Here is an 8,651-nt window from a genome sequence, read left to right as displayed (position 1 = left end):
CCCCCCCCCCCCCCCCAATCGCACTGGGTTGACTCAAGGAGTAGAAAAGGTATCAGAATCCTAAAGTGGTAAGTGCTCTTTGTAGAAAAGAACAGAAAATGCAAATATGCAAAGAGGAAACATTTAAACTCTTATCTATAACATTTAAACTCTTATACATCATGAATCCATATTAGTATACTTTTTTTCTTTAATGGAAACATAGTGTTGTGTTATATTTTTATTGTCTTAACTGCTCATCTGGTCGTTGCCGTGCGTTTGTGGCATAATCGACAGGCGCTAGAGGCTTCTACCATACAGTAAATAACAGCCAGGATGCTTTTGACCAGAGGTAACAATGTCTGGCTATAATGAACCTCAGTAGCCTGGGGCATTTCTCACTGACCTCACATACAGTGCACAGGTGCCCTTCGGGACACTTGGTTTGCCTGAGCCTGTTTGCCGGTTTTGCCTTCAGCTTCTCTCCCTCATTGTAAGAGCCGCTCTTGTAACTTTCAGCTTCACATTCATAGACTTGCATCTGACCGGCAGTGAGGGCCGTGTCTCCTCTCACATCTCATTTCTGTCTGTGAAGAGGACTCCCCCAAGCCCCGCGTCTCCCCTCGGTTCCTGCTGACCCAGGTCCCTGAAAAAGCTGTTCTCCAGCAGTATCTGCCTCTGTGGGAAGTGGACTCTGGGTAAGGAGGAGACTGAGGCGCGGTAGGGGGAATGGCCGGGGCGGGGGTTGGGGGGCGTCCATCCCACTGCCTGAGGCGTAAGCGGGGTGCGCCATGGCGCACGGATTCCTTGCCCCGGGTTGGGCGTTTTGATTGCAGTTTTTACGATGGGCATTGGTGCAGTGGTTGTCCTTGCAACCGTGTTGTGAGGTGTACGTGCTTATTTCTGTCCTTAAGAAAAATTCTGCAAGTGGTTCCCAAGGCTTGAGCGCTCTTAGAGCTTTGATAAGTAATGCCAGATTTCTCCCGAAAGGCCCTGTGATTTCCACGTCCTTAGTGTCAGGTGTGTGACCAGCCATCACCCCCACTAAGTTTTCCCTGCTCAGCTATAGATAGGAGCCCTTTTTTAATTTAATCTTTGCCAATATAAGTGGAAAATGGTATCTTATTTTTTTAATTTGTATTTCTTTAATCATAAATGAGATTGGCTGTTTTATTGGCTGTTTTTATTCCTTTTTTATGAGCCACTTGTTCATTGTCTTTGCATCTTTTAAAATCTAGCAAATAGAACTTAAAGTGGGAACATAATATGTAAGATGCCAAGACTGTCCTGTCGACGACAGACTCTCTTTTCTGGCCGTAGTGCATGTCTTGGGGAGTGCAAGTCTTGTTACTGTTAAATATCAAGAAATGAAATGATGTCGTTGTTTCTGTTACTAAAATTAAAAATTGTGTGTAAATTGTATAAAATTAGGTACTTCGCTCAGTAAAAAAAAAAAAGAATGTTTTGTAATTTTTTTTTATTTTATTAAGCATGCCCAAATATCCCAAGCGTAGTAAATAATGTGTTTTTAAAAGACCATATAGCATCTGGAATAGGAAACAGTGTTGTCCCTAGCATGAATGTAATGGTGAAGTGAAAACCTGTCATCTGTCTTGTCATGATAATAAAGCAGTTAACTTTCCTGAATTTTTATGAGCCAGGCACTGTGCTAGATTTCATGTTTTGTTTTTCTGTTTCTTGAAGTTACACAGTTCACAGGGTCAAATGGATCTATTGATTTGTTCTTCTGAATGAAAAATACTACCCCCTTGACCTCATTCCCCACCTTCCTACCCCCCTCCCAGAGCAGGCTCAGAATTCTTGTTGCCATGCCTCTATCTTCCAATAATGTGCTTCTATCACTTTTACTTGAATTTTTAACTGGAGGCACAAATTTCTAGTGTCAGGTTTGCTCCTCTGCTCCCAGTCCATTGGGTGCTTCCTTCCTGCTCCCCTTTGCCTAGCGGAACTAGGTTGTAATTTCACTCTCACGCTATTAGACTGATTTAGAAGATGATGTAACATTGTGCACGGCGGAGTGGTGGGGTGTTCCTCTCACCCCAGACCGCAGTTTTAGTTCCCTGAGTTAACAATTGACTTTGTTGGCGTAGGTTCCTACAAGCTTACTGCTGATGTGACCGCAAACTCTGCTAGATGTAGGGACTTGTCAGTACTATCAGTTTCATCTATTTTCTCAAAAAAATTGTTTCTGGGGTGATGTGTTTTGTCCAGTCTGGACTTGGTCCCTTCTGTGGCTGCTAGAGCCATCATCCTGAAATTGCCTTTCACTGTTCCCGGGGGTTGCTTGCCTCTCCCCTCCGTTGGATTCCCAGATTTCCCATGTCCTCTGTCTCCTGTCTTAGCATATCCTCAAGTAGCTTCCTAAGAACAACGGGGACATGGGAGATAACATTTCGAGACTTTATACGAGGAAGGGTCAGTGTCCTTAGTGATGTAAGAGACTTGGCGGCTGCCGACACAGATGCTCTGTTCCCCTCACCACCAAAGCACAGTATTTGGTCCTGCTAATTGTTGAATCCTCTGCTGCGCTGGGCCACAGTGCTGTTGATCCTTAACGATGTTTTGCTGAATCCAAAACCATTATTTGCATTATACTGTACTGCTCAAGGTATGTTGGTTTCTGTTAGTAGTTTCTTGCATAGGAACTGATGGATTGATTTGAGAAATGGGTCTATGTAGGTATGTGTGCATATTCATGTACCCCTTGCATTTTAAAACTCGGGAATCAAGTAGATTTGGGTAAATTTTCAGTTAAATTTTTCATTATCCTTACTGCTCAGTATCAGAAACCAGTTAGATTTGGGTAACCCAATAGCCCCTTCACCAGCTGAACTATTGCCATCCAAACTTGAAGAAGAAATAGGTTTATACGTAAGTATGTAGGTCCATGCATCTTTGATCAAAAATACATTTGAAAACAGTTCATCGACCAGCACTCAATCAAAGGGGAGATAGAGCTAATTTCATTTTATGGGGGAACTAAGTATGTCATCATAGAGTTTGTGGATGTGAGGTTAGCAAAGGTCTTTGGACATATGTCCAGTTAATATCAAGTGGCTTCTCTGTCCCAAGGTATTCATTCATATGTAGACTGGCTCTCTCCCTTGGTAAGTGCTTCAGAAGTGTCGAGCTAGTCAACCCTCAGAACCTTCCAGAGTAGGGTGTATTATCCACATTTTATCGATGGGGGAATAAAAGGTAGCGTGACGTTAAGGACTTTGTTAAAAATCCTGCATCCGTGGAATAGCGGACTCAATATTTGGACCAGATAGGCTAGATACAGAGTCTGAACTCTAATCTACGGAATTCAGGGGCATGCCAGTAAGTGTTCTAACAAGCCCTCCCGGGGCAGGGAGGTTGCTGGGGGCCTTTACTGGTAGCTGGTGCTGATTTCATGAAATAGTGCCACCTGGTAACGCTAGCTTAACTGCTGTTTTGCGGTATTTACTTAAGATTGCTCCCCCCCACACACGTGCAACTGAAGACCTCCCATGCTCTCCCCGCTTAGGCCTGCTCTCAGCAGGGACAGCCTCTCTCACCGGTCATTGTTTGCACTGAACCCCTTAGGTATGTACCCTTACAGAATGTGTAGTGTCCCGTACTCAGGTCCTGTATTTTCCTGTTAGGGTGGAAACATCAGGATGGGATCTCTGGGTGTTATTTAGAAGTGTAACCATGTGGAATAACGAGCTCACTGGACCCAGACTCCTCAGGGTGGGCGGTGGTGTGTTAGCATCTGGGACAGGAAACAGTGTTGTCCCTAGCTGTTACATTTGTACACCTTCCAGCTCAAGATGGCCCAGTGCGGAGGGGGGAGGCCATGCAAGAAGGTGGGGATCCTGACAGCACCCTTCTTTCGTCTGTGGCTACTTTGCACTTTTCTGTGCTCCTGCTCGTGCAGGATAAGCAGGGAGCCCCCCTTAAACCACTTTCCAGCCTTCACCCTGCTCAGTACGCCAGAGGTTCATTAATTACTTGAACTGTATTACCCAGAGTCCCCTTGCCCTGTTGGCTTTTGCAAACGGGAGAGGCCATTAGGCGAAGACGGGGCGGGAAGGAAGCGGTCAGGGTGTTTATTTCTCCCCCCCGTCCCCCTGCCGGACGGTGGCCTAGGGCTGCTCTGGGCCGTCCCCCTCCTCCTCCACAGTCGGTTCTGGTGATTTCAGCTCTGCCCTCAGCCCGGATGGGAAACAGGCGAGCCGGCGATCATGCGAAGAAGCACGAGGAAGCTCCGCGAGGGCGGAGAGCGAGGAGCCTTTACGACGTCACAGAGCCGTGGCGCGCGCTGACGTCATCGCGCGTAGCCGTGTTCCCGTCTCACACGGCGCCGGGACGGGTGAGCGCGGCGTTGAAGGTAGGGTGAGCGGGAGTCGGGTCCCCGCCGCTGCGTCATGGCGGTGTGCTGTCCCGCTTGCTCCTAGTTACCGTTCCGAGGTGGTTCATCTCTGCTTTACGCTGGCTGCGGCCTGGGTTCGCGCGCGTAGCGACGAGCAGCATGTACCCTGTTCGACTCGCAGTTTCGGGCGGGCGCCGGGCTTCGGAGTTCGGCCTCTCCTGCAGGTGCCGACCTCTCAGGCTCAGGAGCCGCTCCTCACCTCACCTCCTTGGCAGGGACGTCTCGCTCGTGCAGCCCGTGCAGCTGCTCCATGTCCGCCCGGCGGCCTCCAGCCTCGTCCGCTCCCTCCGCGCCGGCCTCTGCGTGCGCCGTCGGTTTCCCGGGGCGGCCCTCAGACCCGGAGGAGCGCGGGGAAACAGCCTCCGGGGGGTTCTGGATGGGCTGGCGCTTCTCTTGGACGGAGAGACTCGTAGCTTCCTTGCGGGTGGAATGGACACCCGGGACTCGACGTTTGCTCACGCTCTCACGAGTGCTGGTTGGGCGGGCCAGGGGCTGTGGCATGGCGTCACTGGCCATGGTGGGGGTTACAGAGACTGGGCGGGTGGGGGGCGACGGCTGTTTTGGACATACACACGGGAAGCAGGAGGGATTGAAAGCAAGGGCAAGGTTAGGGCGAGCCATGGAAAACCTAAGGCAGCGTTGGGGGGGGGGTATCTTCTGTTTTGTGGCGGCAAAAGCAGCCCCTCCAGTCCGAGGGACGTAGTCTTACCCCCCGCCGCCCCAGGCCCCCAAGACAGAAGGTTTCAAGGACTTCCCCTGAGATAGTTCTGTCATGAGGGATAAGAGCGATGCTCGGGATGCAGGGCAGTCATCCATGTTTATTTCCTGGAACGTGACAGGCTGCCAGCACACCCCCAAACAATACAGGATCGGGGCCAAGGGAAGGTGCCTGTGCAGAAGAGTTGCAGGGTATCACTTCACACTGGGAGGAGTCTGGGGAACAAGTGTGGGACTGATTCTAAGACTATTAAACCAAGAGGGATGACCTAAGGTGCACCAGACATTGACACAGATGTACTCCCACAGGAAATGTGAGAACCTGGGGATGGTGGTAATAGTGACCGGATGACTGCCTCCAGTCGAGGAGGTTGAAGTGTCAGAACCTCCCTGGCATGCTGTGAAGGTAAGACTCCGAAGTCCGAGGGAGACAGGAATGTGGATCTTTTCCCACACAACTGCTCCTTTACCAGAAACCAGGTGGCTTACAGGAGCTGAAGCATACTCTCTCACAGTTCTGGAGGCCAGAAATCCAAAAGTTGGCTTCTCTGGGCTGAGATGAAGGGGTCAGCAGAGCTGTCCTCCCTCTGGAGACTCGGCTCCAGGGACAGTCTGCTCCTCGCCTCGGGTAGCTCCGGGTGCTTGCCATCTTCCCTTGGCTTGAGTCCACATCACTCCGGCCTGTCTCCATGGATGCACTACCTCATCTTTTGTCAAATCTCCCTTTGCCTCTCTCTTAGAAGGATACTTGGGATTCCATTGAGGGCTCACCCAGATAATCCAGGATTCAAGATCCTTACATAAATCCCATGGATGAGACCCAGATCCCAGGTGTTAGAATTTGATTTCTCTGATGGCCATTATCCAGCCTCCTACAAGGTGTCCTTTAATAGGGAAATGGTTAGACGGTGCTAGCTGCATACCACGGGATTCTAACCAATGAGCGATGAAAAGGAACACACTATTGATACACATTACAACCTGAACGAATCTCCATAGAATGATGCTGACGGGGAAAAAGCAAATCCTGGAAGGTTACGTGCCATATGATTGGATGTGTATAACATTCTTGAGATGACAATATTTGAGAAATGGTGAGCAGACCAGCGAGAGCCAGGTGGGAGGGTGGTGGGGATGGCTGTTGTCAGAGGACTCTCGGGATCCCAGTGGAGATGTCGATGTTGTTTCTTGAGTGTGTCACTATCAAAGTCCTGATGGTGACAGAGTTTTGTGGGCAGAGAGGACGGAGGATTCTGTAGTGTTTGACAGTCCCAGTCTCAGCAACCTCACACCCACCCACCTACAGCTGTTCGCACAGCTCTGGCTTGGGTCCTGTCCCTGCAGTGCAGCCTCGTGCTAACCGCGACACTGGTAAGCCACCTCCGCCCTCTCTCCCTTGGCAGAAGCATGGCTCCAGCCGTTCTCCCCTCTTTTCTGACGGGGGCCGTCCTCTGCGGCGGGTCGCTGTTTCTCCTGGCTGACGGAAAATGGTGAACTCCCACCTGCCACTGCCCTTGTACTCATTTTACCTTGTAGCACTGTTTGCCTGGGGATCCTTTCGTCATCCTCTCTTAAATCCAAGTCTGCGCAGGGATTCTCTCCCGCTTACCCGTAAGAGGGGCTTCTTACCTTATTTATGAATGATATTCACATCATAAAGCTCACAGTGACGTCTCAAGCTCTGATTTAACTCATCGACACCATTTTACAGACATGGTAATTTTTCCCTTCCTTTTTAAAAGATTTTATTTCTCTATTTGAGAGACTGCAGCAGAGGGAGAAGCAGACACCCCATTGAGCAGGGAGCCCGATGCAGGACTCGATCCCAGGACACTGAGATCATGACCTGAGCCAAAGGCAGACACTTACCAGAAGGAGCCACCCAGGTGCCCCTATTCCCTTCTTGAAAAGATACTTTTTCCCCATGTGGCTGGAAGGACGTGGCTGGTTACTCTTTCCTCCTCCCACGCCCAGGGCCATGGCTTACCGACATCTCTGTTGCTTCCTCCTCATCTTCTTCAGTTGTAGAAGAGCCCCAGTCTTGGTCCTGGCACCTTGTCTGACTTCCAGCCATACCTACTTCTGTAAGAGCTCAGCTCCGACTTCTCACCTACAGGCCTGCTGGGGCCTTCAAGACTGGGTGGGTCTTTTGCCTACAGCTGTTAATGTGTCCAGACTCACAACTCCACCTGCCTACTGCACACGTCCTCCCCATCCTCTGGAGCCTGCCCGCACCCCCCCACCCCGCAATCTCATCTCCTCTCAGCAGACCCTTGTTCCCTCTGCGGCAGTCACTGTGCCCCCTCCTTGTTCTCTGAGCATGCTGGGCAAACTCCCGCCTCAGGGCTTTGCACTCGCGTCACCTCTGTCTGGAATGTTCTCCCACATAGCCACGACTCCTCATTCCCATCCTGCCTTTGCTCAGACATCACCTGATGAGCAGGGCCTTTCCCAACTACAATATCTGACTGAAAATGGCTCTTTGTCCTACCCCAGCAGTTGACCTCGCCTCCCAGATTCATTTCTCCTTGGTACTTCGCATCCCCTGTTTTCTTCCTTGAGTCCTGTTTGTCTGGTGCTGCGGTCCCTGCCAGGCTGTAGGTGCCCTGGCATTTAAGGACCACAACAGCTCTGTTCACTGCTCTGTCTCTGGTGTCCTGCAACCGTGCCTGGCTCATCGCAAGGCTCAGAAACCATTTGCTGAGGAAGTCGATGTTGGGATTTTGTATTCATTTGCAGGGCAGCCATAATAAAGTCCTATGGACTGGGTGACTTCAGCAACAGAAGTTTATTTTCTCACAGCTTAGATCGAGGTGTGAGCAGGGTGGGGTTCTGGCTTGGGGACCACCTCCTTCTCGCCGTCCTCACACGCTCTTCCTTCTGTGTGCCGGTGCCTACTCTCCTCTGGAAGGACGCCACTTATATTGGATTCAAACCACCCTGATGACTCATTTCATCTTCATCACGCCTTTTAGGATCGATATCCAAACACAGTCACCAGGGTAGTTAGGATTTCAACGTATGAGTTTTGGGGGCAAATTCATTCCGTAACAGGTTTCTCCGTGGTACCTATGTAGGCACTTCTCAGATGTGTTTTTTTTTGCTTCCTTTGCCCCCCCCCCCCCCCGTTATGTGCCCACCCAGTACTAATCCCATTTGCCCTTATCCCAAGTTGTAACTATATTCTATGTATTTACTAGTATAGTGCTTGTCTCTTCCCTCTACCTCCAGATTCTCGGTTCCTGGCCTTGTGCTAACACTTGAATTACAGGGGTGCCTGGGTGGCTCAGTTGTTACGCGTCTGCCTTTGGCTCAGGTCGTTTCTGGGGTCCTGGGATCGAGCCCTGCATCGGGCTCCTTGCTCAGCAGGAAGCCTGCTTCTCCCTCTCCCACTCCCGCTGCTATGTTCCCTCTCTCACTGTGTGTCTCTTTGTCAAATAATAAAATCCTAAAAATAAAAAGCGAAAAAACAAAAAACAAAAGCACTTGAATTGCATTCTTAGCTTGAACATCAGGACCTCCCTCTAAGCTAAGTATG

Source organism: Enhydra lutris, unplaced genomic scaffold (genome assembly GCF_002288905.1).
Source record: "Enhydra lutris kenyoni isolate GAN:26980312 unplaced genomic scaffold, ASM228890v2 scaffoldscaffold34, whole genome shotgun sequence".
Lineage (NCBI taxonomy): Eukaryota > Metazoa > Chordata > Mammalia > Carnivora > Mustelidae > Enhydra > Enhydra lutris.
Note: the sequence above shows the minus strand (reverse complement) of the source record.